This window comes from Misgurnus anguillicaudatus, chromosome 10, assembly GCF_027580225.2.
Source record: "Misgurnus anguillicaudatus chromosome 10, ASM2758022v2, whole genome shotgun sequence".
NCBI classification, from domain to species: domain Eukaryota; kingdom Metazoa; phylum Chordata; class Actinopteri; order Cypriniformes; family Cobitidae; genus Misgurnus; species Misgurnus anguillicaudatus.
In genome coordinates, this window is record NC_073346.2 from 7624915 (window position 1) to 7651135 (window position 26221).

Genomic DNA, 26221 nt, shown 5'->3' on the forward strand with positions numbered 1-26221 from the left:
TATCAAGTTACAGACACAAGCAGGAGGCGAGGAAGGGAATCGACTGAATCCATGATCAATTCAGTGCAGCTCTAAAACAACAGTTGGTTCAGGACATTCACAGGTCCTGTTGAGCAACACCTTTCTGCCTGCGTTGGTGGTATAGTGGTTAGCATAGCTGCCTTCCAAGCAGTTGACCCGGGTTCGATTCCCGGCCAACGCATTGCTTTTTGCTCGACCACATCGTGAGAACGAGAGCAACGCAGCGCACTTCTTCAGCCGATTTTGATGCGTAAAGGTGGCTCGTGCAAGTTGTTTGAGAAGTCAAACGAAAAGGACGTCTCCCCGTCGGGGAATCGAACCCCGGTCTTCCGCGTGACAGGCGGATATACTGTCCACTATACTAACGAGGATCTTACGCCCAGGGTGAGTCGTCGAGCCGGATCCCCAATCCAAAACGCAGCATATAACACACGCTCCCCATTTGTGAGGACAGCCTTCCTGTTTATTCCCCCTGTATTTTTGTTTATTTTGTCTGCTTGTTTATATTTTAAAAAGTTTCTTTACCTTCTTTTTTAAAAAGCATTCCCTGCTTCTGCCCCAGCCAACTACCTTCCTTACCCCAAAATCAGTAAACCCCTTAGATCGGTACTTTAAAAGGACAACCCTACCCCATTCTGAACCTCAATCCATCCCCTTGCTTTTTTACTATTTACCTGAAATAAATTAACCATAAACTACACCCTGCCCTAACACCAGCTATCATAATCCCAAAAAGAATTTTTGAAGTGAAAATGATCTATTAAGCTGAAGGTCTTAGACCTTGTTGTTCTGTTGGGGCCCTTTCTTTTTCCTTTTTTTCCCTAGAGGCTATGGAAATTAATGGGATGGAGATTGGAGATAACCTGTGCCGGTGCATCCTCTGTGTAATGTGCACAGAGTTTCATTCCCCAAAACCTCTCAGCAAAAGATCACACTGTGACATGTTAGTAGCCTGTGCCTGTGTCTTTATTTTGCGCAGGAACGTATTTCTACCTCTTTTGCTCCTCCCAGGTGGAAGGGTCTGTGTGGATCCTGAACCAGAAATTACCCTTTTTGAACATTATGGTGTGGCACAGGGAGCACACTGGGTCGAGGTTTGTTGGACATAACTAAAGTTTTCCTTCAACTACGTATAAATCTTTCGCCTTTTACTAAAGATTTCCGTGGAGGAGGACGTTGTGAGTTTATTGTATTTTTGGGTGCTCTGCTCACAGCAGAGCTGCGTAACTTTGGTCAATTGCAGAAAATCTTTCATTATGGTCTGGTTTGTCGCTAGGTGTTCAGTAACGATGGTTGCTTCCGAAGCACCGCTTTATGAGGCTTCGAAACTTTTCAAAATCTCTCGTTTCGAATCAATTTGCTCGGAGCTTGTTTCAAACTGGCCAAGTCACGTGATTTTAGCAAACGAGGCTTCATTACGTCATAACTCTTTCGAAACGTTTCGAAAATCCGATGGATCACCACTAGGGGGAGTTGGTCACAAATGACCAGTGTCTAATATGGTCAGGTAAACTCGGGTCAGTTTTATTACGCAAGTTCATAAAACATGCATCCTTCTGGCTAGTAACACCACCATTTTGTTTACTTTTTGTTGATAGACAGATTTAATGACAAAAATGTGCATAATTAAAAGGGGAGATGGTTTTAATGATTTGTTTGCCCTAAATACAACTGAAAAACACACAATACACTTTTAATTATGTCTTAATAAGGTTAAATAATTTTTTTAAACATGTTTTAATACAAATCTTGCTATTATTTTGTAAAATAAAGTGTAAAATGTTTGGAAAGATCTGCTTTAACACTATTTTGACCAGCAGGTGTCGCCAGCGAGTGTGGTGTTTCGAACGCTTCGAAGAACTGAATCAATTTCCGAAGCGATTGGTTCAATAGATTCGAAGCTTCGAAAAGTTTCGTTGCTCCCATCACCAGTGTTCAGTGGCTTTAAACAAAGGAGACTTGTGCCTCCAACATAGGGACGGCGAGAGGTGCGAAAACGGCAAACGAACAGCAGCGCTCAGCTCGTGCCATAACTCTTACATTTCAATCGGCACTCCAGAAACAAAGCAAACCTCCCCGTCGGGGAATCGAACCCCGGTCTTCCGCGTGACAGGCGGAGATACTGTCCACTATACTAACGAGGACTTCTCTCTCTTGCATGGGCATCACGCCGGCCAACCTCCCCTTCGAAAGAGGACTCTTGGGATTCTGTGGTTATCAAGTTACAGACACAAGCAGGAGGCGAGGAAGGGAATCGACTGAATCCATAATCAATTCAGTGCAGCTCTAAAACAACAGTTGGTTCAGGACATTCACAGGTCCTGTTGAGCAACACCTTTCTGCCTGCGTTGGTGGTATAGTGGTGAGCATAGCTGCCTTCCAAGCAGTTGACCCGGGTTCGATTCCCGGCCAACGCATTGCTTTTTGCTCGACCACATCGTGAGAACGAGAGCAACGCAGCGCACTTCTTCAGCCGATTTTGATGCGTAAAGGTGGCTCGTGCAAGTTGTTTGAGAAGTCAAACGAAAAGGACGTCTCCCCGTCGGGGAATCGAACCCCGGTCTTCCGCGTGACAGGCGGAGATACTGTCCACTATACTAACGAGGATCTTACGCCCAGGGTGAGTCGTCGAGCCGGATCCCCAATCCAAAACGCAGCATATAACACACGCTCCCCATTTGTGAGGACAGCCTTCCTGTTTATTCCCCCTGTATTTTTGTTTATTTTGTCTGCTTGTTTATATTTTAAAAAGTTTCTTTACCTTCTTTTTTAAAAAGCATTCCCTGCTTCTGCCCCAGCCAACTACCTTCCTTACCCCAAAATCAGTAAACCCCTTAGATCGGTACTTTAAAAGGACAACCCTACCCCATTCTGAACCTCAATCCATCCCCTTGCTTTTTTACTATTTACCTGAAATAAATTAACCATAAACTACACCCTGCCCTAACACCAGCTATCATAATCCCAAAAAGAATTTTTGAAGTGAAAATGATCTATTAAGCTGAAGGTCTTAGACCTTGTTGTTCTGTTGGGGCCCTTTCTTTTTCCTTTTTTTCCCTAGAGGCTATGGAAATTAATGGGATGGAGATTGGAGATAACCTGTGCCGGTGCATCCTCTGTGTAATGTGCACAGAGTTTCATTCCCCAAAACCTCTCAGCAAAAGATCACACTGTGACATGTTAGTAGCCTGTGCCTGTGTCTTTATTTTGCGCAGGAACGTATTTCTACCTCTTTTGCTCCTCCCAGGTGGAAGGGTCTGTGTGGATCCTGAACCAGAAATTACCCTTTTTGAACATTATGGTGTGGCACAGGGAGCACACTGGGTCGAGGTTTGTTGGACATAACTCAAGTTTTCCTTCAACTACGTATAAATCTTTCGCCTTTTACTAAAGATTTCCGTGGAGGAGGACGTTGTGAGTTTATTGTATTTTTGGGTGCTCTGCTCACAGCAGAGCTGCGTAACTTTGGTCAATTGCAGAAAATCTTTCATTATGGTCTGGTTTGTCGCTAGGTGTTCAGTAACGATGGTTGCTTCCGAAGCACCGCTTTATGAGGCTTCGAAACTTTTCAAAATCTCTCGTTTCGAATCAATTTGCTCGGAGCTTGTTTCAAACTGGCCAAGTCACGTGATTTTAGCAAACGAGGCTTCATTACGTCATAACTCTTTCGAAACGTTTCGAAAATCCGATGGATCACCACTAGGGGGAGTTGGTCACAAATGACCAGTGTCTAATATGGTCAGGTAAACTCGGGTCAGTTTTATTACGCAAGTTCATAAAACATGCATCCTTCTGGCTAGTAACACTACCATTTTGTTTACTTTTTGTTGATAGACAGATTTAATGACAAAAATGTGCATAATTAAAAGGGGAGATGGTTTTAATGATTTGTTTGCCCTAAATACAACTGAAAAACACACAATACACTTTTAATTATGTCTTAATAAGGTTAAATAATTTTTTTAAACATGTTTTAATACAAATCTTGCTATTATTTTGTAAAATAAAGTGTAAAATGTTTGGAAAGATCTGCTTTAACACTATTTTGACCAGCAGGTGTCGCCAGCGAGTGTGGTGTTTCGAACGCTTCGAAGAACTGAATCAATTTCCGAAGCGATTGGTTCAATAGATTCGAAGCTTCGAAAAGTTTTGTTGCTCCCATCACCAGTGTTCAGTGGCTTTAAACAAAGGAGACTTGTGCCTCCAACATAGGGACGGCGAGAGGTGCGAAAACGGCAAACGAACAGCAGCGCTCAGCTCGTGCATTAAATCTTACATTTCAATCGGCACTCCAGAAACAAAGCAAACCTCCCCGTCGGGGAATCGAACCCCGGTCTTCCGCGTGACAGGCGGAGATACTGTCCACTATACTAACGAGGACTTCTCTCTCTCGCACGGGCATCACGCCGGCCAACCTCCCCTTCGAAAGAGGACTCTTGGGATTCTGTGGTTATCAAGTTACAGACACCAGCAGGAGGCGAGGAAGGGAATCGACTGAATCCATGATCAATTCAGTGCAGCTCTAAAACAACAGTTGGTTCAGGACATTCACAGGTCCTGTTGAGCAACACCTTTCTGCCTGCGTTGGTGGTATAGTGGTGAGCATAGCTGCCTTCCAAGCAGTTGACCCGGGTTCGATTCCCGGCCAACGCATTGCTTTTTGCTCGACCACACCGTGAGAACGAGAGCAACGCAGCGCACTTCTTCAGCCGATTTTGATGCGTAAAGGTGGCTCGTGCAAGTTGTTTGAGAAGTCAAACGAAAAGGACGTCTCCCCGTCGGGGAATCGAACCCCGGTCTTCCGCGTGACAGGCGGAGATGCTGTCCACTATACTAACGAGCATCTTACGCCCAGGGTGAGTCGTCGAGCCGGATGCCCAATCCAAAACGCAGCATATAACACACGCTCCCCATTTGTGAGCACAGCCTTCCTGTTTATTCCCCCTGTATTTTTGTTTATTTTGTCTGCTTGTTTATATTTTAAAAAGTTTCTTTACCTTCTTTTTTAAAAAGCATTCCCTGCTTCTGCCCCAGCCAACTACCTTCCTTACCCCAAAATCAGTAAACCCCTTAGATCGGTACTTTAAAAGGACAACCCTACCCCATTCTGAACCTCAATCCATCCCCTTGCTTTTTTACTATTTACCTGAAATAAATTAACCATAAACTACACCCTGCCCTAACACCAGCTATCATAATCCCAAAAAGAATTTTTGAAGTGAAAATGATCTATTAAGCTGAAGGTCTTAGACCTTGTTCTTCTGTTGGGGCCCTTTCTTTTTCCTTTTTTTCCCTAGAGGCTATGGAAATTAATGGGATGGAGATTGGAGATAACCTGTGCCGGTGCATCCTCTGTGTAATGTGCACAGAGTTTCATTCCCCAAAACCTCTCAGCAAAAGATCACACTGTGACATGTTAGTAGCCTGTGCCTGTGTCTTTATTTTGCGCAGGAACGTATTTCTACCTCTTTTGCTCCTCCCAGGTGGAAGGGTCTGTGTGGATCCTGAACCAGAAATTACCCTTTTTGAACATTATGGTGTGGCACAGGGAGCACACTGGGTCGAGGTTTGTTGGACATAACTCAAGTTTTCCTTCAACTACGTATAAATCTTTCGCCTTTTACTAAAGATTTCCGTGGAGGAGGACGTTGTGAGTTTATTGTATTTTTGGGTGCTCTGCTCACAGCAGAGCTGCGTAACTTTGGTCAATTGCAGAAAATCTTTCATTATGGTCTGGTTTGTCGCGAGGTGTTCAGTAACGATGGTCGCTTCCGAAGCACCGCTTTATGAGGCTTCGAAACTTTTCAAAATCTCTCGTTTCGAATCAATTTGCTCGGAGCTTGTTTCAAACTGGCCAAGTCACGTGATTTTAGCAAACGAGGCTTCATTACGTCATAACTCTTTCGAAACGTTTCGAAAATCCGATGGATCACCACTAGGGGGAGTTGGTCACAAATGACCAGTGTCTAATATGGTCAGGTAAACTCGGGTCAGTTTTATTACGCAAGTTCATAAAACATGCATCCTTCTGGCTAGTAACACTACCATTTTGTTTACTTTTTGTTTATAGACAGATTTAATGACAAAAATGTGCATAATTAAAAGGGGAGATGGTTTTAATGATTTGTTTGCCCTAAATACAACTGAAAAACACACAATACACTTTTAATTATGTCTTAATAAGGTTAAATAATTTTTTTAAACATGTTTTAATACAAATCTTGCTATTATTTTGTAAAATAAAGTGTAAAATGTTTGGAAAGATCTGCTTTAACACTATTTTGACCAGCAGGTGTCGCCAGCGAGTGTGGTGTTTCGAACGCTTCGAAGAACTGAATCAATTTCCGAAGCGATTGGTTCAATAGATTCGAAGCTTCGAAAAGTTTCGTTGCTCCCATCACCAGTGTTCAGTGGCTTTAAACAAAGGAGACTTGTGCCTCCAACATAGGGACGGCGAGAGGTGCGAAAACAGCAAACAAACAGCAGCGCTCAGCTCGTGCATTAAATCTTACATTTCAATCGGCACTCCAGAAACAAAGCAAACCTTCCCGTCGGGGAATCGAACCGCGGTCTTCCGCGTGACAGGCGGAGATACTGTCCACTATACTAACGAGGACTTCTCTCTCTCGCACGGGCATCACGCCGGCCAACCTCCCCTTCGAAAGAGGACTCTTGGGATTCTGTGGTTATCAAGTTACAGACACCAGCAGGAGGCGAGGAAGGGAATCGACTGAATCCATGATCAATTCAGTGCAGCTCTAAAACAACAGTTGGTTCAGGACATTCACAGGTCCTGTTGAGCAACACCTTTCTGCCTGTGTTGGTGGTATAGTGGTGAGCATAGCTGCCTTCCAAGCAGTTGACCCGGGTTCGATTCCCGGCCAACGCATTGCTTTTTGCTCGACCCCATCGTGAGAACGAGAGCAACGCAGCGCACTTCTTCAGCCGATTTTGATACGTAAAGGTGGCTCGTGCAAGTTGTTTGAGAAGTCAAACGAAAAGGACCTCTCCCCGTCGGGGAATCGAACCCCGGTCTTCCGCGTGACAGGCGGAGATACTGTCCACTATACTAACGAGGATCTTACGCCCAGGATGAGTCGTCGAGCCGGATCCCCAATCCAAAACGCAGCATATAACACACGCTCCCCATTTGTGAGGACAGCCTTCCTGTTTATTCCCCCTGTATTTTTGTTTATTTTGTCTGCTTGTTTATATTTTAAAAAGTTACCTTCTTTTTTAAAAAGCATTCCCTGCTTCTGCCCCAGCCAACTACCTTCCTTACCCCAAAATCAGTAAACCCCTTAGATCGGTACTTTAAAAGGACAACCCTACCCCATTCTGAACCTCAATCCATCCCCTTGCTTTTTTACTATTTACCTGAAATAAATTAACCATAAACTACACCCTGCCCTAACACCAGCTATCATAATCCCAAAAAGAATTTTTGAAGTGAAAATGATCTATTAAGCTGAAGGTCTTAGACCTTGTTCTTCTGTTGGGGCCCTTTCTTTTTCCTTTTTTTCCCTAGAGGCTATGGAAATTAATGGGATGGAGATTGGAGATAACCTGTGCCGGTGCATCCTCTGTGTAATGTGCACAGAGTTTCATTCCCCAAAACCTCTCAGCAAAAGATCACACTGTGACATGTTAGTAGCCTGTGCCTGTGTCTTTATTTTGCGCAGGAACGTATTTCTACCTCTTTTGCTCCTCCCAGGTGGAAGGGTCTGTGTGGATCCTGAACCAGAAATTACCCTTTTTGAACATTATGGTGTGGCACAGGGAGCACACTGGGTCGAGGTTTGTTGGACATAACTCAAATTTTCCTTCAACTACGTATAAATCTTTCGCCTTTTACTAAAGATTTCCGTGGAGGAGGACGTTGTGAGTTTATTGTATTTTTGGGTGCTCTGCTCACAGCAGAGCTGCGTAACTTTGGTCAATTGCAGAAAATCTTTCATTATGGTCTGGCTTGTCGCGAGGTGTTCAGTAACGATGGTCGCTTCCGAAGCACCGCTTTATGAGGCTTTGAAACTTTTCAAAATCTCTCGTTTCGAATCAATTTGCTCGGAGCTTGTTTCAAACTGGCCAAGTCACGTGATTTTAGCAAACGAGGCTTCATTACGTCATAACTCTTTCGAAACGTTTCGAAAATCCGATGGATCACCACTAGGGGGAGTTGGTCACAAATGACCAGTGTCTAATATGGTCAGGTAAACTCGGGTCAGTTTTATTACGCAAGTTCATAAAACATGCATCCTTCTGGCTAGTAACACTACCATTTTGTTTACTTTTTGTTTATAGACAGATTTAATGACAAAAATGTGCATAATTAAAAGGGGAGATGGTTTTAATGATTTGTTTGCCCTAAATACAACTGAAAAACACACAATACACTTTTAATTATGTCTTAATAAGGTTAAATAATTTTTTTAAACATGTTTTAATACAAATCTTGCTATTATTTTGTAAAATAAAGTGTAAAATGTTTGGAAAGATCTGCTTTAACACTATTTTGACCAGCAGGTGTCGCCAGCGAGTGTGGTGTTTCGAACGCTTCGAAGAACTGAATCAATTTCCGAAGCGATTGGTTCAATAGATTCGAAGCTTCGAAAAGTTTCGTTGCTCCCATCACCAGTGTTCAGTGGCTTTAAACAAAGGAGACTTGTGCCTCCAACATAGGGACGGCGAGAGGTGCGAAAACGGCAAACGAACAGCAGCGCTCAGCTCGTGCATTAAATCTTACATTTCAATCAGCACTCCAGAATCAAAGCAAACCTTCCCGTCGGGGAATCGAACCCCGGTCTTCCGCGTGACAGGCGGAGATACTGTCCACTATACTAACGAGGACTTCTCTCTCTCGCACGGGCATCACGCCGCCCAACCTCCCCTTCGAAAGAGGACTCTTGGGATTCTGTGGTTATCAAGTTACAGACACAAGCAGGAGGCGAGGAAGGGAATCGACTGAATCCATGATCAATTCAGTGCAGCTCTAAAACAACAGTTGGTTCAGGACATTCACAGGTCCTGTTGAGCAACACCTTTCTGCCTGCGTTGGTGGTATAGTGGTGAGCATAGCTGCCTTCCAAGCAGTTGACCCGGGTTCGATTCCCGGCCAACGCATTGCTTTTTGCTCGACCACATCGTGAGAACGAGAGCAACGCAGCGCACTTCTTCAGCCGATTTTGATGCGTAAAGGTGGCTCGTGCAAGTTGTTTGAGAAGTCAAACGAATAGGACGTCTCCCCGTCGGGGAATCGAACCCCGGTCTTCTGCGTGACAGGCGGAGATACTGTCCACTATACTAACGAGGATCTTATGCCCAGGGTGAGTCGTCGAGCCGGATCCCCAATCCAAAACGCAGCATATAACACACGCTCCCCATTTGTGAGGACAGCCTTCCTGTTTATTCCCCCTGTATTTTTGTTTATTTTGTCTGCTTGTTTATATTTTAAAAAGTTTCTTTACCTTCTTTTTTAAAAAGCATTCCCTGCTTCTGCCCCAGCCAACTACCTTCCTTACCCCAAAATCAGTAAACCCCTTAGATCGGTACTTTAAAAGGACAACCCTACCCCATTCTGAACCTCAATCCATCCCCTTGCTTTTTTACTATTTACCTGAAATAAATTAACCATAAACTACACCCTGCCCTAACACCAGCTATCATAATCCCAAAAAGAATTTTTGAAGTGAAAATGATCTATTAAGCTGAAGGTCTTAGACCTTGTTCTTCTGTTGGGGCCCTTTCTTTTTCCTTTTTTTCCCTAGAGGCTATGGAAATTAATGGGATGGAGATTGGAGATAACCTGTGCCGGTGCATCCTCTGTGTAATGTGCACAGAGTTTCATTCCCCAAAACCTCTCAGCAAAAGATCACACTGTGACATGTTAGTAGCCTGTGCCTGTGTCTTTATTTTGCGCAGGAACGTATTTCTACCTCTTTTGCTCCTCCCAGGTGGAAGGGTCTGTGTGGATCCTGAACCAGAAATTACCCTTTTTGAACATTATGGTGTGGCACAGGGAGCACACTGGGTCGAGGTTTGTTGGACATAACTCAAGTTTTCCTTCAACTACGTATAAATCTTTCGCCTTTTACTAAAGATTTCCGTGGAGGAGGACGTTGTGAGTTTATTGTATTTTTGGGTGCTCTGCTCACAGCAGAGCTGCGTAACTTTGGTCAATTGCAGAAAATCTTTCATTATGGTCTGGTTTGTCGCGAGGTGTTCAGTAACGATGGTCGCTTCCGAAGCACCGCTTTATGAGGCTTCGAAACTTTTCAAAATCTCTCGTTTCGAATCAATTTGCTCGGAGCTTGTTTCAAACTGGCCAAGTCACGTGATTTTAGCAAACGAGGCTTCATTACGTCATAACTCTTTCGAAACGTTTCGAAAATCCGATGGATCACCACTAGGGGGAGTTGGTCACAAATGACCAGTGTCTAATATGGTCAGGTAAACTCGGGTCAGTTTTATTACGCAAGTTCATAAAACATGCATCCTTCTGGCTAGTAACACTACCATTTTGTTTACTTTTTGTTTATAGACAGATTTAATGACAAAAATGTGCATAATTAAAAGGGGAGATGGTTTTAATGATTTGTTTGCCCTAAATACAACTGAAAAACACACAATACACTTTTAATTATGTCTTAATAAGGTTAAATAATTTTTTTAAACATGTTTTAATACAAATCTTGCTATTATTTTGTAAAATAAAGTGTAAAATGTTTGGAAAGATCTGCTTTAACACTATTTTGACCAGCAGGTGTCGCCAGCGAGTGTGGTGTTTCGAACGCTTCGAAGAACTGAATCAATTTCCGAAGCGATTGGTTCAATAGATTCGAAGCTTCGAAAAGTTTCGTTGCTCCCATCACCAGTGTTCAGTGGCTTTAAACAAAGGAGACTTGTGCCTCCAACATAGGGACGGCGAGAGGTGCGAAAACGGCAAACGAACAGCAGCGCTCAGCTCGTGCATTAAATCTTACATTTCAATCGGCACTCCAGAAACAAAGCAAACCTCCCCGTCGGGGAATCGAACCCCGGTCTTCCGCGTGACAGGCGGAGATACTGTCCACTATACTAACGAGGACTTCTCTCTCTCGCACAGGCATCACGCCGGCCAACCTCCCCTTCGAAAGAGGACTCTTGGGATTCTGTGGTTATCAAGTTACAGACACAAGCAGGAGGCGAGGAAGGGAATCGACTGAATCCATGATCAATTCAGTGCAGCTCTAAAACAACAGTTGGTTCAGGACATTCACAGGTCCTGTTGAGCAACACCTTTCTGCCTGCGTTGGTGGTATAGTGGTGAGCATAGCTGCCTTCCAAGCAGTTGACCCGGGTTCGATTCCCGGCCAACGCATTGCTTTTTGCTCGACCACATCGTGAGAACGAGAGCAACGCAGCGCACTTCTTCAGCCGATTTTGATGCGTAAAGGTGGCTCGTGCAAGTTGTTTGAGAAGTCAAACGAAAAGGACGTCTCCCCGTCGGGGAATCGAACCCCGGTCTTCTGCGTGACAGGCGGAGATACTGTCCACTATACTAACGAGGATCTTACGCCCAGGGTGAGTCGTCGAGCCGGATCCCCAATCCAAAACGCAGCATATAACACACGCTCCCCATTTGTGAGGACAGCCTTCCTGTTTATTCCCCCTGTATTTTTGTTTATTTTGTCTGCTTGTTTATATTTTAAAAAGTTTCTTTACCTTCTTTTTTAAAAAGCATTCCCTGCTTCTGCCCCAGCCAACTACCTTCCTTACCCCAAAATCAGTAAACCCCTTAGATTGGTACTTTAAAAGGACAACCCTACCCCATTCTGAACCTCAATCCATCCCCTTGCTTTTTTACTATTTACCTGAAATAAATTAACCATAAACTACACCCTGCCCTAACACCAGCTATCATAATCCCAAAAAGAATTTTTGAAGTGAAAATGATCTATTAAGCTGAAGGTCTTAGACCTTGTTCTTCTGTTGGGGCCCTTTCTTTTTCCTTTTTTTCCCTAGAGGCTATGGAAATTAATGGGATGGAGATTGGAGATAACCTGTGCCGGTGCATCCTCTGTGTAATGTGCACAGAGTTTCATTCCCCAAAACCTCTCAGCAAAAGATCACACTGTGACATGTTAGTAGCCTGTGCCTGTGTCTTTATTTTGCGCAGGAACGTATTTCTACCTCTTTTGCTCCTCCCAGGTGGAAGGGTCTGTGTGGATCCTGAACCAGAAATTACCCTTTTTGAACATTATGGTGTGGCACAGGGAGCACACTGGGTCGAGGTTTGTTGGACATAACTCAAGTTTTCCTTCAACTACGTATAAATCTTTCGCCTTTTACTAAAGATTTCTGTGGAGGAGGACGTTGTGAGTTTATTGTATTTTTGGGTGCTCTGCTCACAGCAGAGCTGCGTAACTTTGGTCAATTGCAGAAAATCTTTCATTATGGTCTGGTTTGTCGCGAGGTGTTCAGTAACGATGGTCGCTTCCGAAGCACCGCTTTATGAGGCTTCGAAACTTTTCAAAATCTCTCGTTTCGAATCAATTTGCTCGGAGCTTGTTTCAAACTGGCCAAGTCACGTGATTTTAGCAAACGAGGCTTCATTACGTCATAACTCTTTCGAAACGTTTCGAAAATCCGATGGATCACCACTAGGGGGAGTTGGTCACAAATGACCAGTGTCTAATATGGTCAGGTAAACTCGGGTCAGTTTTATTACGCAAGTTCATAAAACATGCATCCTTCTGGCTAGTAACACTACCATTTTGTTTACTTTTTGTTTATAGACAGATTTAATGACAAAAATGTGCATAATTAAAAGGGGAGATGGTTTTAATGATTTGTTTGCCCTAAATACAACTGAAAAACACACAATACACTTTTAATTATGTCTTAATAAGGTTAAATAATTTTTTTAAACATGTTTTATAACAAATCTTGCTATTATTTTGTAAAATAAAGTGTAAAATGTTTGGAAAGATCTGCTTTAACACTATTTTGACCAGCAGGTGTCGCCAGCGAGTGTGGTGTTTCGAACGCTTCGAAGAACTGAATCAATTTCCGAAGCGATTGGTTCAATAGATTCGAAGCTTCGAAAAGTTTCGTTGCTCCCATCACCAGTGTTCAGTGGCTTTAAACAAAGGAGACTTGTGCCTCCAACATAGGGACGGTGAGAGGTGCGAAAACGGCAAACGAACAGCAGCGCTCAGCTCGTGCATTAAATCTTACATTTCAATTGGCACTCCAGAAACAAAGCAAACCTCCCCGTCGGGGAATCGAACGCCGGTCTTCCGCGTGACAGGCGGAGATACTGTCCACTATACTAACGAGGACTTCTCTCTCTCGCACGGGCATCACGCCGGCCAACCTCCCCTTCGAAAGAGGACTCTTGGGATTCTGTGGTTATCAAGTTACAGACACCAGCAGGAGGCGAGGAAGGGAATCGACTGAATCCATGATCAATTCAGTGCAGCTCTAAAACAACAGTTGGTTCAGGACATTCACAGGTCCTGTTGAGCAACACCTTTCTGCCTGAGTTGGTGGTATAGTGGTGAGCATAGCTGCCTTCCAAGCAGTTGACCTGGGTTCGATTCCCGGCCAACGCATTGCTTTTTGCTCGACCACATCGTGAGAACGAGAGTAACGCAGCGCACTTCTTCAGCCGATTTTGATGCGTAAAGGTGGCTCGTGCAAGTTGTTTGAGAAGTCAAACGAAAAGGACGTCTCCCCGTCGGGGAATCGAACCCCGGTCTCCTGCATGACAGGCGGAGATACTGTCCACTATACTAACGAGGATCTTACGCCCAGGGTGAGTCGTCGAGCCGGATCCCCAATCCAAAACGCAGCATATAACACACGCTCCCCATTTGTGAGGACAGCCTTCCTGTTTATTCCCCCTGTATTTTTGTTTATTTTGTCTGCTTGTTTATATTTTAAAAAGTTTCTTTACCTTCTTTTTTAAAAAGCATTCCCTGCTTCTGCCCCAGCCAACTACCTTCCTTACCCCAAAATCAGTAAACCCCTTAGATCGGTACTTTAAAAGGACAACCCTACCCCATTCTGAACCTCAATCCATCCCCTTGCTTTTTTACTATTTACCTGAAATAAATTAACCATAAACTACACCCTGCCCTAACACCAGCTATCATAATCCCAAAAAGAATTTTTGAAGTGAAAATGATCTATTAAGCTGAAGGTCTTAGACCTTGTTCTTCTGTTGGGGCCCTTTCTTTTTCCTTTTTTTCCCTAGAGGCTATGGAAATTAATGGGATGGAGATTGGAGATAACCTGTGCCGGTGCATCCTCTGTGTAATGTGCACAGAGTTTCATTCCCCAAAACCTCTCAGCAAAAGATCACACTGTGACATGTTAGTAGCCTGTGCCTGTGTCTTTATTTTGCGCAGGAACGTATTTCTACCTCTTTTGCTCCTCCCAGGTGGAAGGGTCTGTGTGGATCCTGAACCAGAAATTACCCTTTTTGAACATTATGGTGTGGCACAGGGAGCACACTGGGTCGAGGTTTGTTGGACATAACTCAAGTTTTCCTTCAACTACGTATAAATCTTTCGCCTTTTACTAAAGATTTCCGTGGAGGAGGACGTTGTGAGTTTATTGTATTTTTGGGTGCTCTGCTCACAGCAGAGCTGCGTAACTTTGGTCAATTGCAGAAAATCTTTCATTATGGTCTGGTTTGTCGCGAGGTGTTCAGTAACGATGGTCGCTTCCGAAGCACCGCTTTATGAGGCTTCAAAACTTTTCAAAATCTATCGTTTCGAATCAATTTGCTCGGAGCTTGTTTCAAACTGGCCAAGTCACGTGATTTTAGCAAACGAGGCTTCATTACGTCATAACTCTTTCGAAACGTTTCGAAAATCCGATGGATCACCACTAGGGGGAGTTGGTCACAAATGACCAGTGTCTAATATGGTCAGGTAAACTCGGGTCAGTTTTATTACGCAAGTTCATAAAACATGCATCCTTCTGGCTAGTAACACTACCATTTTGTTTACTTTTTGTTTATAGACAGATTTAATGACAAAAATGTGCATAATTAAAAGGGGAGATGGTTTTAATGATTTGTTTGCCCTAAATACAACTGAAAAACACACAATACACTTTTAATTATGTCTTAATAAGGTTAAATAATTTTTTTAAACATGTTTTAATACAAATCTTGCTATTATTTTGTAAAATAAAGTGTAAAATGTTTGGAAAGATCTGCTTTAACACTATTTTGACCAGCAGGTGTCGCCAGCGAGTGTGGTGTTTCGAACGCTTCGAAGAACTGAATCAATTTCCGAAGCGATTGGTTCAATAGATTCGAAGCTTCGAAAAGTTTCGTTGCTCCCATCACCAGTGTTCAGTGGCTTTAAACAAAGGAGACTTGTGCCTCCAACATAGGGACGGCGAGAGGTGCGAAAACGGCAAACGAACAGCAGCGCTCAGCTCGTGCATTAAATCTTACATTTCAATCGGCACTCCAGAAACAAAGCAAACCTCCCCGTCGGGGAATCGAACCCCGGTCTTCCGCGTGACAGGCGGAGATACTGTCCACTATACTAACGAGGACTTCTCTCTCTCGCACGGGCATCACGCCGGCCAACCTCCCCTTCGAAAGAGGACTCTTGGGATTCTGTGGTTATCAAGTTACAGACACCAGCAGGAGGCGAGGAAGGGAATCGACTGAATCCATGATCAATTCAGTGCAGCTCTAAAACAACAGTTGGTTCAGGACATTCACAGGTCCTGTTGAGCAACACCTTTCTGCATGCGTTGGTGGTATAGTGGTGAGCATAGCTGCCTTCCAAGCAGTTGACCCGGGTTCGATTCCCGGCCAACGCATTGCTTTTTGCTCGACCACACCGTGAGAACGAGAGCAACGCAGCGCACTTCTTCAGCCGATTTTGATGCGTAAAGGTGGCTCGTGCAAGTTGTTTGAGAAGTCAAACGAAAAGGACGTCTCCCCGTCGGGGAATCGAACCCCGGTCTTCCGCGTGACAGGCGGAGATACTGTCCACTATACTAACGAGGATCTTACGCCCAGGGTGAGTCGTCGAGCCGGATCCCCAATCCAAAACGCAGCATATAACACACGCTCCCCATTTGTGAGGACAGCCTTCCTGTTTATTCCCCCTGTATTTTTGTTTATTTTGTCTGCTTGTTTATATTTTAAAAAGTTTCTTTACCTTCTTTTTTAAAAAGCATTCCCTGCTTCTGCCCCAGCCAACTACCTTCCTTACCCCAAAATCAGTAAACCCCTTAGATCGGTACTTTAAAAGGACAACCCTACCCCATTCTGAACCTCAATCCATCCCCTTGCTTTTTTACTATTTACCTGAAATAAATTAACCATAAACTACACCCTGCCCTAACACCAGCTATCATAATCCCAAAAAGAATTTTTGAAGTGAAAATGATCTATTAAGCTGAAGGTCTTAGACCTTGTTCTTCTGTTGGGGCCCTTTCTTTTTCCTTTTTTTCCCTAGAGGCTATGGAAATTAATGGGATGGAGATTGGAGATAACCTGTGCCGGTGCATCCTCTGTGTAATGTGCACAGAGTTTCATTCCCCAAAACCTCTCAGCAAAAGATCACACTGTGACATGTTAGTAGCCTGTGCCTGTGTCTTTATTTTGCGCAGGAACGTATTTCTACCTCTTTTGCTCCTCCCAGGTGGAAGGGTCTGTGTGGATCCTGAACCAGAAATTACCCTTTTTGAACATTATGGTGTGGCACAGGGAGCACACTGGGTCGAGGTTTGTTGGACATAACTCAAGTTTTCCTTCAACTACGTATAAATCTTTCGCCTTTTACTAAAGATTTCCGTGGAGGAGGACGTTGTGAGTTTATTGTATTTTTGGGTGCTCTGCTCACAGCAGAGCTGCGTAACTTTGGTCAATTGCAGAAAATCTTTCATTATGGTCTGGTTTGTCGCGAGGTGTTCAGTAACGATGGTCGCTTCCGAAGCACCGCTTTATGAGGCTTCGAAACTTTTCAAAATCTCTCGTTTCGAATCAATTTGCTCGGAGCTTGTTTCAAACTGGCCAAGTCACGTGATTTTAGCAAACGAGGCTTCATTACGTCATAACTCTTTCGAAACGTTTCGAAAATCCGATGGATCACCACTAGGGGGAGTTGGTCACAAATGACCAGTGTCTAATATGGTCAGGTAAACTCGGGTCAGTTTTATTACGCAAGTTCATAAAACATGCATCCTTCTGGCTAGTAACACTACCATTTTGTTTACTTTTTGTTTATAGACAGATTTAATGACAAAAATGTGCATAATTAAAAGGGGAGATGGTTTTAATGATTTGTTTGCCCTAAATACAACTGAAAAACACACAATACACTTTTAATTATGTCTTAATAAGGTTAAATAATTTTTTTAAACATGTTTTAATACAAATCTTGCTATTATTTTGTAAAATAAAGTGTAAAATGTTTGGAAAGATCTGCTTTAACACTATTTTGACCAGCAGGTGTCGCCAGCGAGTGTGGTGTTTCGAACGCTTCGAAGAACTGAATCAATTTCCGAAGCGATTGGTTCAATAGATTCGAAGCTTCGAAAAGTTTCGTTGCTCCCATCACCAGTGTTCAGTGGCTTTAAACAAAGGAGACTTGTGCCTCCAACATAGGGACGGCGAGAGGTGCGAAAACGGCAAACGAACAGCAGCGCTCAGCTCGTGCATTAAATCTTACATTTCAATCGGCACTCCAGAAACAAAGCAAACCTCCCCGTCGGGGAATCGAACCCCGGTCTTCCGCGTGACAGGCGGAGATACTGTCCACTATACTAACGAGGACTTCTCTCTCTCGCACGGGCATCACGCCGGCCAACCTCCCCTTCGAAAGAGGACTCTTGGGATTCTGTGGTTATCAAGTTACAGACACCAGCAGGAGGCGAGGAAGGGAATCGACTGAATCCATGATCAATTCAGTGCAGCTCTAAAACAACAGTTGGTTCAGGACATTCACAGGTCCTGTTGAGCAACACCTTTCTGCATGCGTTGGTGGTATAGTGGTGAGCATAGCTGCCTTCCAAGCAGTTGACCCGGGTTCGATTCCCGGCCAACGCATTGCTTTTTGCTCGACCACATCGTGAGAACGAGAGCAACGCAGCGCACTTCTTCAGCCGATTTTGATGCGTAAAGGTGGCTCGTGCAAGTTGTTTGAGAAGTCAAACGAAAAGGATGTCTCCTCGTCGGGGAATCGAACCCCGGTCTTCCGCGTGACAGGCGGAGATACTGTCCACTATACTAACGAGGATCTTACGCCCAGGGTGAGTCGTCGAGCCGGATCCCCAATCCAAAACGCAGCATATAACACACGCTCCCCATTTGTGAGGACAGCCTTCCTGTTTATTCCCCCTGTATTTTTGTTTATTTTGTCTGCTTGTTTATATTTTAAAAAGTTTCTTTACCTTCTTTTTTAAAAAGCATTCCCTGCTTCTGCCCCAGCCAACTACCTTCCTTACCCCAAAATCAGTAAACCCCTTAGATCGGTACTTTAAAAGGACAACCCTACCCCATTCTGAACCTCAATCCATCCCCTTGCTTTTTTACTATTTACCTGAAATAAATTAACCATAAACTACACCCTGCCCTAACACCAGCTATCATAATCCCAAAAAGAATTTTTGAAGTGAAAATGATCTATTAAGCTGAAGGTCTTAGACCTTGTTCTTCTGTTGGGGCCCTTTCTTTTTCCTTTTTTTCCCTAGAGGCTATGGAAATTAATGGGATGGAGATTGGAGATAACCTGTGCCGGTGCATCCTCTGTGTAATGTGCACAGAGTTTCATTCCCCAAAACCTCTCAGCAAAAGATCACACTGTGACATGTTAGTAGCCTGTGCCTGTGTCTTTATTTTGCGCAGGAACGTATTTCTACCTCTTTTGCTCCTCCCAGGTGGAAGGGTCTGTGTGGATCCTGAACCAGAAATTACCCTTTTTGAACATTATGGTGTGGCACAGGGAGCACACTGGGTCGAGGTTTGTTGGACATAACTCAAGTTTTCCTTCAACTACGTATAAATCTTTCGCCTTTTACTAAAGATTTCCGTGGAGGAGGACGTTGTGAGTTTATTGTATTTTTGGGTGCTCTGCTCACAGCAGAGCTGCGTAACTTTGGTCAATTGCAGAAAATCTTTCATTATGGTCTGGTTTGTCGCGAGGTGTTCAGTAACGATGGTCGCTTCCGAAGCACCGCTTTATGAGGCTTCGAAACTTTTCAAAATCTCTCGTTTCGAATCAATTTGCTCGGAGCTTGTTTCAAACTGGCCAAGTCACGTGATTTTAGCAAACGAGGCTTCATTACGTCATAACTCTTTCGAAACGTTTCGAAAATCCGATGGATCACCACTAGGGGGAGTTGGTCACAAATGACCAGTGTCTAATATGATCAGGTAAACTCGGGTCAGTTTTATTACGCAAGTTCATAAAACATGCATCCTTCTGGCTAGTAACACTACCATTTTGTTTACTTTTTGTTTATAGACAGATTTAATGACAAAAATGTGCATAATTAAAAGGGGAGATGGTTTTAATGATTTGTTTGCCCTAAATACAACTGAAAAACACACAATACACTTTTAATTATGTCTTAATAAGGTTAAATAATTTTTTTAAACATGTTTTAATACAAATCTTGCTATTATTTTGTAAAATAAAGTGTAAAATGTTTGGAAAGATCTGCTTTAACACTATTTTGACCAGCAGGTGTCGCCAGCGAGTGTGGTGTTTCGAACGCTTCGAAGAACTGAATCAATTTCCGAAGCGATTGGTTCAATAGATTCGAAGCTTCGAAAAGTTTCGTTGCTCCCATCACCAGTGTTCAGTGGCTTTAAACAAAGGAGACTTGTGCCTCCAACATAGGGACGGCGAGAGGTGCGAAAACGGCAAACGAACAGCAGCGCTCAGCTCGTGCATTAAATCTTACATTTCAATCGGCACTCCAGAAACAAAGCAAACCTCCCCGTCGGGGAATCGAACCCCGGTCTTCCGCGTGACAGGCGGAGATACTGTCCACTATACTAACGAGGACTTCTCTCTCTCGCACGGGCATCACGCCGGCCAACCTCCCCTTCGAAAGAGGACTCTTGGGATTCTGTGGTTATCAAGTTACAGACACCAGCAGGAGGCGAGGAAGGGAATCGACTGAATCCATGATCAATTCAGTGCAGCTCTAAAACAACAGTTGGTTCAGGACATTCACAGGTCCTGTTGAGCAACACCTTTCTGCCTGCGTTGGTGGTATAGTGGTGAGCATAGCTGCCTTCCAAGCAGTTGACCCGGGTTCGATTCCCGGCCAACGCATTGCTTTTTGCTCGACCACATCGTGAGAACGAGAGCAACGCAGCGCACTTCTTCAGCCGATTTTGATGCGTAAAGGTGGCTCGTGCAAGTTGTTTGAGAAGTCAAACGAAAAGGACGTCTCCCCGTCGGGGAATCGAACCCCGGTCTTCTGCGTGACAGGCGGAGATACTGTCCACTATACTAACGAGGATCTTACGCCCAGGGTGAGTCGTCGAGCCGGATCCCCAATCCAAAACGCAGCATATAACACACGCTCCCCATTTGTGAGGACAGCCTTCCTGTTTATTCCCCCTGTATTTTTGTTTATTTTGTCTGCTTGTTTATATTTTAAAAAGTTTCTTTACCTTCTTTTTTAAAAAGCATTCCCTGCTTCTGCCCCAGCCAACTACCTTCCTTACCCCAAAATCAGTAAACCCCTTAGATCGGTACTTTAAAAGGACAACCCTACCCCATTCTGAACCTCAATCCATCCCCTTGCTTTTTTACTATTTACCTGAAATAAATTAACCATAAACTACACCCTGCCCTAACACCAGCTATCATAATCCCAAAAAGAATTTTTGAAGTGAAAATGATCTATTAAGCTGAAGGTCTTAGACCTTGTTCTTCTGTTGGGGCCCTTTCTTTTTCCTTTTTTTCCCTAGAGGCTATGGAAATTAATGGGATGGAGATTGGAGATAACCTGTGCCGGTGCATCCTCTGTGTAATGTGCACAGAGTTTCATTCCCCAAAACCTCTCAGCAAAAGATCACACTGTGACATGTTAGTAGCCTGTGCCTGTGTCTTTATTTTGCGCAGGAACGTATTTCTACCTCTTTTGCTCCTCCCAGGTGGAAGGGTCTGTGTGGATCCTGAACCAGAAATTACCCTTTTTGAACATTATGGTGTGGCACAGGGAGCACACTGGGTCGAGGTTTGTTGGACATAACTCAAGTTTTCCTTCAACTACGTATAAATCTTTCGCCTTTTACTAAAGATTTCCGTGGAGGAGGACGTTGTGAGTTTATTGTATTTTTGGGTGCTCTGCTCACAGCAGAGCTGCGTAACTTTGGTCAATTGCAGAAAATCTTTCATTATGGTCTGGTTTGTCGCGAGGTGTTCAGTAACGATGGTCGCTTCCGAAGCACCGCTTTATGAGGCTTCGAAACTTTTCAAAATCTATCGTTTCGAATCAATTTGCTCGGAGCTTGTTTCAAACTGGCCAAGTCACGTGATTTTAGCAAACGAGGCTTCATTACGTCATAACTCTTTCGAAACGTTTCGAAAATCCGATGGATCACCACTAGGGGGAGTTGGTCACAAATGACCAGTGTCTAATATGATCAGGTAAACTCGGGTCAGTTTTATTACGCAAGTTCATAAAACATGCATCCTTCTGGCTAGTAACACTACCATTTTGTTTACTTTTTGTTTATAGACAGATTTAATGACAAAAATGTGCATAATTAAAAGGGGAGATGGTTTTAATGATTTGTTTGCCCTAAATACAACTGAAAAACACACAATACACTTTTAATTATGTCTTAATAAGGTTAAATAATTTTTTTAAACATGTTTTATAACAAATCTTGCTATTATTTTGTAAAATAAAGTGTAAAATGTTTGGAAAGATCTGCTTTAACACTATTTTGACCAGCAGGTGTCGCCAGCGAGTGTGGTGTTTCGAACGCTTCGAAGAACTGAATCAATTTCCGAAGCGATTGGTTCAATAGATTCGAAGCTTCGAAAAGTTTCGTTGCTCCCATCACCAGTGTTCAGTGGCTTTAAACAAAGGAGACTTGTGCCTCCAACATAGGGACGGCGAGAGGTGCGAAAACGGCAAACGAACAGCAGCGCTCAGCTCGTGCATTAAATCTTACATTTCAATCGGCACTCCAGAAACAAAGCAAACCTCCCCGTCGGGGAATCGAACCCCGGTCTTCCGCGTGACAGGCGGAGATACTGTCCACTATACTAACGAGGACTTCTCTCTCTCGCACGGGCATCACGCCGGCCAACCTCCCCTTCGAAAGAGGACTCTTGGGATTCTGTGGTTATCAAGTTACAGACACCAGCAGGAGGCGAGGAAGGGAATCGACTGAATCCATGATCAATTCAGTGCAGCTCTAAAACAACAGTTGGTTCAGGACATTCACAGGTCCTGTTGAGCAACACCTTTCTGCCTGCGTTGGTGGTATAGTGGTGAGCATAGCTGCCTTCCAAGCAGTTGACCCGGGTTCGATTCCCGGCCAACGCATTGCTTTTTGCTCGACCACATCGTGAGAACGAGAGCAACGCAGCGCACTTCTTCAGCCGATTTTGATGCGTAAAGGTGGCTCGTGCAAGTTGTTTGAGAAGTCAAACGAAAAGGACGTCTCCCCGTCGGGGAATCGAACCCCGGTCTTCTGCGTGACAGGCGGAGATACTGTCCACTATACTAACGAGGATCTTACGCCCAGGGTGAGTCGTCGAGCCGGATCCCCAATCCAAAACGCAGCATATAACACACGCTCCCCATTTGTGAGGACAGCCTTCCTGTTTATTCCCCCTGTATTTTTGTTTATTTTGTCTGCTTGTTTATATTTTAAAAAGTTTCTTTACCTTCTTTTTTAAAAAGCATTCCCTGCTTCTGCCCCAGCCAACTACCTTCCTTACCCCAAAATCAGTAAACCCCTTAGATCGGTACTTTAAAAGGACAACCCTACCCCATTCTGAACCTCAATCCATCCCCTTGCTTTTTTACTATTTACCTGAAATAAATTAACCATAAACTACACCCTGCCCTAACACCAGCTATCATAATCCCAAAAAGAATTTTTGAAGTGAAAATGATCTATTAAGCTGAAGGTCTTAGACCTTGTTCTTCTGTTGGGGCCCTTTCTTTTTCCTTTTTTTCCCTAGAGGCTATGGAAATTAATGGGATGGAGATTGGAGATAACCTGTGCCGGTGCATCCTCTGTGTAATGTGCACAGAGTTTCATTCCCCAAAACCTCTCAGCAAAAGATCACACTGTCACATGTTAGTAGCCTGTGCCTGTGTCTTTATTTTGCGCAGGAACGTATTTCTACCTCTTTTGCTCCTCCCAGGTGGAAGGGTCTGTGTGGATCCTGAACCAGAAATTACCCTTTTTGAACATTATGGTGTGGCACAGGGAGCACACTGGGTCGAGGTTTGTTGGACATAACTCAAGTTTTCCTTCAACTACGTATAAATCTTTCGCCTTTTACTAAAGATTTCCGTGGAGGAGGACGTTGTGAGTTTATTGTATTTTTGGGTGCTCTGCTCACAGCAGAGCTGCGTAACTTTGGTCAATTGCAGAAAATCTTTCATTATGGTCTGGTTTGTCGCGAGGTGTTCAGTAACGATGGTCGCTTCCGAAGCACCGCTTTATGAGGCTTCGAAACTTTTCAAAATCTCTCGTTTCGAATCAATTTGCTCGGAGCTTGTTTCAAACTGGCCAAGTCACGTGATTTTAGCAAACGAGGCTTCATTACGTCATAACTCTTTCGAAACGTTTCGAAAATCTGATGGATCACCACTAGGGGGAGTTGGTCACAAATGACCAGTGTCTAATATGGTCAGGTAAACTCGGGTCAGTTTTATTACGCAAGTTCATAAAACATGCATCCTTCTGGCTAGTAACACTACCATTTTGTTTACTTTTTGTTGATAGACAGATTTAATGACAAAAATGTGCATAATTAAAAGGGGAGATGGTTTTAATGATTTGTTTGCCCTAAATACAACTGAAAAACACACAATACACTTTTAATTATGTCTTAATAAGGTTAAATAATTTTTTTAAACATGTTTTAATACAAATCTTGCTATTATTTTGTAAAATAAAGTGTAAAATGTTTGGAAAGATCTGCTTTAACACTATTTTGACCAGCAGGTGTCGCCAGCGAGTGTGGTGTTTCGAACGCTTCGAAGAACTGAATCAATTTCCGAAGCGATTGGTTCAATAGATTCGAAGCTTCGAAAAGTTTCGTTGCTCCCATCACCAGTGTTCAGTGGCTTTAAACAAAGGAGACTTGTGCCTCCAACATAGGGACGGCGAGAGGTGCGAAAACGGCAAACGAACAGCAGCGCTCAGCTCGTGCATTAAATCTTACATTTCAATCGGCACTCCAGAAACAAAGCAAACCTCCCCGTCGGGGAATCGAACCCCGGTCTTCCGCGTGACAGGCGGAGATACTGTCCACTATACTAACGAGGACTTCTCTCTCTCGCACGGGCATCACGCCGGCCAACCTCCCCTTCGAAAGAGGACTCTTGGGATTCTGTGGTTATCAAGTTACAGACACCAGCAGGAGGCGAGGAAGGGAATCGACTGAATCCATGATCAATTCAGTGCAGCTCTAAAACAACAGTTGGTTCAGGACATTCACAGGTCCTGTTGAGCAACACCTTTCTGCCTGCGTTGGTGGTATAGTGGTGAGCATAGCTGCCTTCCAAGCAGTTGACCCGGGTTCGATTCCCGGCCAACGCATTGCTTTTTGCTCGACCACATCGTGAGAACGAGAGCAACGCAGCGCACTTCTTCAGCCGATTTTGATGCGTAAAGGTGGCTCGTGCAAGTTGTTTGAGAAGTCAAACGAAAAGGACGTCTCCCTGTCGGGGAATCGAACCCCGGTCTTCTGCGTGACAGGCGGAGATACTGTCCACTATACTAACGAGGATCTTACGCCCAGGGTGAGTCGTCGAGCCGGATCCCCAATCCAAAACGCAGCATATAACACACGCTCCCCATTTGTGAGGACAGCCTTCCTGTTTATTCCCCCTGTATTTTTGTTTATTTTGTCTGCTTGTTTATATTTTAAAAAGTTTCTTTACCTTCTTTTTTAAAAAGCATTCCCTGCTTCTGCCCCAGCCAACTACCTTCCTTACCCCAAAATCAGTAAACCCCTTAGATCGGTACTTTAAAAGGACAACCCTACCCCATTCTGAACCTCAATCCATCCCCTTGCTTTTTTACTATTTACCTGAAATAAATTAACCATAAACTACACCCTGCCCTAACACCAGCTATCATAATCCCAAAAAGAATTTTTGAAGTGAAAATGATCTATTAAGCTGAAGGTCTTAGACCTTGTTCTTCTGTTGGGGCCCTTTCTTTTTCCTTTTTTTCCCTAGAGGCTATGGAAATTAATGGGATGGAGATTGGAGATAACCTGTGCCGGTGCATCCTCTGTGTAATGTGCACAGAGTTTCATTCCCCAAAACCTCTCAGCAAAAGATCACACTGTGACATGTTAGTAGCCTGTGCCTGTGTCTTTATTTTGCGCAGGAACGTATTTCTACCTCTTTTGCTCCTCCCAGGTGGAAGGGTCTGTGTGGATCCTGAACCAGAAATTACCCTTTTTGAACATTATGGTGTGGCACAGGGAGCACACTGGGTCGAGGTTTGTTGGACATAACTCAAGTTTTCCTTCAACTACGTATAAATCTTTCGCCTTTTACTAAAGATTTCCGTGGAGGAGGACGTTGTGAGTTTATTGTATTTTTGGGTGCTCTGCTCACAGCAGAGCTGCGTAACTTTGGTCAATTGCAGAAAATCTTTCATTATGGTCTGGTTTGTCGCGAGGTGTTCAGTAACGATGGTCGCTTCCGAAGCACCGCTTTATGAGGCTTCGAAACTTTTCAAAATCTCTCGTTTCGAATCAATTTGCTCGGAGCTTGTTTCAAACTGGCCAAGTCACGTGATTTTAGCAAACGAGGCTTCATTACGTCATAACTCTTTCGAAACGTTTCGAAAATCCGATGGATCACCACTAGGGGGAGTTGGTCACAAATGACCAGTGTCTAATATGGTCAGGTAAACTCGGGTCAGTTTTATTACGCAAGTTCATAAAACATGCATCCTTCTGGCTAGTAACACTACCATTTTGTTTACTTTTTGTTTATAGACAGATTTAAT

The 26221-nt window shown here is 43.8% G+C and overlaps 36 non-coding genes across 36 annotated transcripts; 23 read left to right on the forward strand and 13 right to left on the reverse strand.

Moving 5' to 3' along the window:
* Nucleotides 1–130: 130 nt before the first annotated feature.
* trnag-ucc (transfer RNA glycine (anticodon UCC)) lies at nt 131–202 on the forward strand. Its single transcript has one exon. It is a non-coding gene; the product is annotated as a tRNA-Gly (tRNA).
* A 118-nt stretch (nt 203–320) lies between these two features.
* Nucleotides 321–392, reverse strand: trnad-guc (transfer RNA aspartic acid (anticodon GUC)). Its single transcript has one exon. It is a non-coding gene; the product is annotated as a tRNA-Asp (tRNA).
* Nucleotides 393–1127: 735 nt separating this feature from the next.
* LOC141367558 (U5 spliceosomal RNA) lies at nt 1128–1242 on the forward strand. Its single transcript, XR_012371910.1, has one exon. It is a non-coding gene; the product is annotated as a U5 spliceosomal RNA (small nuclear RNA).
* Nucleotides 1243–2093: 851 nt separating this feature from the next.
* trnad-guc (transfer RNA aspartic acid (anticodon GUC)) lies at nt 2094–2165 on the reverse strand. The gene has a single exon. It is a non-coding gene; the product is annotated as a tRNA-Asp (tRNA).
* Nucleotides 2166–2366: 201 nt separating this feature from the next.
* trnag-ucc (transfer RNA glycine (anticodon UCC)) lies at nt 2367–2438 on the forward strand. Its single transcript has one exon. It is a non-coding gene; the product is annotated as a tRNA-Gly (tRNA).
* Nucleotides 2439–2556: 118 nt separating this feature from the next.
* trnad-guc (transfer RNA aspartic acid (anticodon GUC)) lies at nt 2557–2628 on the reverse strand. Its single transcript has one exon. It is a non-coding gene; the product is annotated as a tRNA-Asp (tRNA).
* A 735-nt stretch (nt 2629–3363) lies between these two features.
* On the forward strand, nt 3364–3478 carry LOC141367512 (U5 spliceosomal RNA). Its single transcript, XR_012371864.1, has one exon. It is a non-coding gene; the product is annotated as a U5 spliceosomal RNA (small nuclear RNA).
* An 851-nt stretch (nt 3479–4329) lies between these two features.
* On the reverse strand, nt 4330–4401 carry trnad-guc (transfer RNA aspartic acid (anticodon GUC)). The gene has a single exon. It is a non-coding gene; the product is annotated as a tRNA-Asp (tRNA).
* Nucleotides 4402–4602: 201 nt separating this feature from the next.
* Nucleotides 4603–4674, forward strand: trnag-ucc (transfer RNA glycine (anticodon UCC)). The gene has a single exon. It is a non-coding gene; the product is annotated as a tRNA-Gly (tRNA).
* A 925-nt stretch (nt 4675–5599) lies between these two features.
* LOC129435423 (U5 spliceosomal RNA) lies at nt 5600–5714 on the forward strand. The gene has a single exon (XR_008641300.1). It is a non-coding gene; the product is annotated as a U5 spliceosomal RNA (small nuclear RNA).
* Nucleotides 5715–6838: 1124 nt separating this feature from the next.
* On the forward strand, nt 6839–6910 carry trnag-ucc (transfer RNA glycine (anticodon UCC)). The gene has a single exon. It is a non-coding gene; the product is annotated as a tRNA-Gly (tRNA).
* Nucleotides 6911–7028: 118 nt separating this feature from the next.
* trnad-guc (transfer RNA aspartic acid (anticodon GUC)) lies at nt 7029–7100 on the reverse strand. Its single transcript has one exon. It is a non-coding gene; the product is annotated as a tRNA-Asp (tRNA).
* Nucleotides 7101–7830: 730 nt separating this feature from the next.
* On the forward strand, nt 7831–7945 carry LOC141367538 (U5 spliceosomal RNA). The gene has a single exon (XR_012371890.1). It is a non-coding gene; the product is annotated as a U5 spliceosomal RNA (small nuclear RNA).
* Nucleotides 7946–9069: 1124 nt separating this feature from the next.
* Nucleotides 9070–9141, forward strand: trnag-ucc (transfer RNA glycine (anticodon UCC)). Its single transcript has one exon. It is a non-coding gene; the product is annotated as a tRNA-Gly (tRNA).
* Nucleotides 9142–10066: 925 nt separating this feature from the next.
* On the forward strand, nt 10067–10181 carry LOC141367513 (U5 spliceosomal RNA). Its single transcript, XR_012371865.1, has one exon. It is a non-coding gene; the product is annotated as a U5 spliceosomal RNA (small nuclear RNA).
* Nucleotides 10182–11032: 851 nt separating this feature from the next.
* On the reverse strand, nt 11033–11104 carry trnad-guc (transfer RNA aspartic acid (anticodon GUC)). The gene has a single exon. It is a non-coding gene; the product is annotated as a tRNA-Asp (tRNA).
* A 201-nt stretch (nt 11105–11305) lies between these two features.
* trnag-ucc (transfer RNA glycine (anticodon UCC)) lies at nt 11306–11377 on the forward strand. The gene has a single exon. It is a non-coding gene; the product is annotated as a tRNA-Gly (tRNA).
* A 925-nt stretch (nt 11378–12302) lies between these two features.
* On the forward strand, nt 12303–12417 carry LOC141367545 (U5 spliceosomal RNA). Its single transcript, XR_012371897.1, has one exon. It is a non-coding gene; the product is annotated as a U5 spliceosomal RNA (small nuclear RNA).
* A 2121-nt stretch (nt 12418–14538) lies between these two features.
* On the forward strand, nt 14539–14653 carry LOC141367514 (U5 spliceosomal RNA). Its single transcript, XR_012371866.1, has one exon. It is a non-coding gene; the product is annotated as a U5 spliceosomal RNA (small nuclear RNA).
* Nucleotides 14654–15504: 851 nt separating this feature from the next.
* trnad-guc (transfer RNA aspartic acid (anticodon GUC)) lies at nt 15505–15576 on the reverse strand. Its single transcript has one exon. It is a non-coding gene; the product is annotated as a tRNA-Asp (tRNA).
* Nucleotides 15577–15777: 201 nt separating this feature from the next.
* On the forward strand, nt 15778–15849 carry trnag-ucc (transfer RNA glycine (anticodon UCC)). The gene has a single exon. It is a non-coding gene; the product is annotated as a tRNA-Gly (tRNA).
* Nucleotides 15850–15967: 118 nt separating this feature from the next.
* trnad-guc (transfer RNA aspartic acid (anticodon GUC)) lies at nt 15968–16039 on the reverse strand. The gene has a single exon. It is a non-coding gene; the product is annotated as a tRNA-Asp (tRNA).
* A 735-nt stretch (nt 16040–16774) lies between these two features.
* On the forward strand, nt 16775–16889 carry LOC141367516 (U5 spliceosomal RNA). The gene has a single exon (XR_012371868.1). It is a non-coding gene; the product is annotated as a U5 spliceosomal RNA (small nuclear RNA).
* Nucleotides 16890–17740: 851 nt separating this feature from the next.
* trnad-guc (transfer RNA aspartic acid (anticodon GUC)) lies at nt 17741–17812 on the reverse strand. Its single transcript has one exon. It is a non-coding gene; the product is annotated as a tRNA-Asp (tRNA).
* Nucleotides 17813–18013: 201 nt separating this feature from the next.
* Nucleotides 18014–18085, forward strand: trnag-ucc (transfer RNA glycine (anticodon UCC)). Its single transcript has one exon. It is a non-coding gene; the product is annotated as a tRNA-Gly (tRNA).
* A 118-nt stretch (nt 18086–18203) lies between these two features.
* Nucleotides 18204–18275, reverse strand: trnad-guc (transfer RNA aspartic acid (anticodon GUC)). The gene has a single exon. It is a non-coding gene; the product is annotated as a tRNA-Asp (tRNA).
* A 735-nt stretch (nt 18276–19010) lies between these two features.
* LOC141367517 (U5 spliceosomal RNA) lies at nt 19011–19125 on the forward strand. The gene has a single exon (XR_012371869.1). It is a non-coding gene; the product is annotated as a U5 spliceosomal RNA (small nuclear RNA).
* An 851-nt stretch (nt 19126–19976) lies between these two features.
* Nucleotides 19977–20048, reverse strand: trnad-guc (transfer RNA aspartic acid (anticodon GUC)). The gene has a single exon. It is a non-coding gene; the product is annotated as a tRNA-Asp (tRNA).
* A 201-nt stretch (nt 20049–20249) lies between these two features.
* On the forward strand, nt 20250–20321 carry trnag-ucc (transfer RNA glycine (anticodon UCC)). Its single transcript has one exon. It is a non-coding gene; the product is annotated as a tRNA-Gly (tRNA).
* Nucleotides 20322–21246: 925 nt separating this feature from the next.
* Nucleotides 21247–21361, forward strand: LOC141367518 (U5 spliceosomal RNA). Its single transcript, XR_012371870.1, has one exon. It is a non-coding gene; the product is annotated as a U5 spliceosomal RNA (small nuclear RNA).
* Nucleotides 21362–22212: 851 nt separating this feature from the next.
* trnad-guc (transfer RNA aspartic acid (anticodon GUC)) lies at nt 22213–22284 on the reverse strand. The gene has a single exon. It is a non-coding gene; the product is annotated as a tRNA-Asp (tRNA).
* Nucleotides 22285–22485: 201 nt separating this feature from the next.
* Nucleotides 22486–22557, forward strand: trnag-ucc (transfer RNA glycine (anticodon UCC)). Its single transcript has one exon. It is a non-coding gene; the product is annotated as a tRNA-Gly (tRNA).
* A 925-nt stretch (nt 22558–23482) lies between these two features.
* Nucleotides 23483–23597, forward strand: LOC141367519 (U5 spliceosomal RNA). Its single transcript, XR_012371871.1, has one exon. It is a non-coding gene; the product is annotated as a U5 spliceosomal RNA (small nuclear RNA).
* Nucleotides 23598–24448: 851 nt separating this feature from the next.
* On the reverse strand, nt 24449–24520 carry trnad-guc (transfer RNA aspartic acid (anticodon GUC)). The gene has a single exon. It is a non-coding gene; the product is annotated as a tRNA-Asp (tRNA).
* Nucleotides 24521–24721: 201 nt separating this feature from the next.
* On the forward strand, nt 24722–24793 carry trnag-ucc (transfer RNA glycine (anticodon UCC)). Its single transcript has one exon. It is a non-coding gene; the product is annotated as a tRNA-Gly (tRNA).
* Nucleotides 24794–25718: 925 nt separating this feature from the next.
* LOC141367520 (U5 spliceosomal RNA) lies at nt 25719–25833 on the forward strand. The gene has a single exon (XR_012371872.1). It is a non-coding gene; the product is annotated as a U5 spliceosomal RNA (small nuclear RNA).
* Nucleotides 25834–26221: the final 388 nt, after the last annotated feature.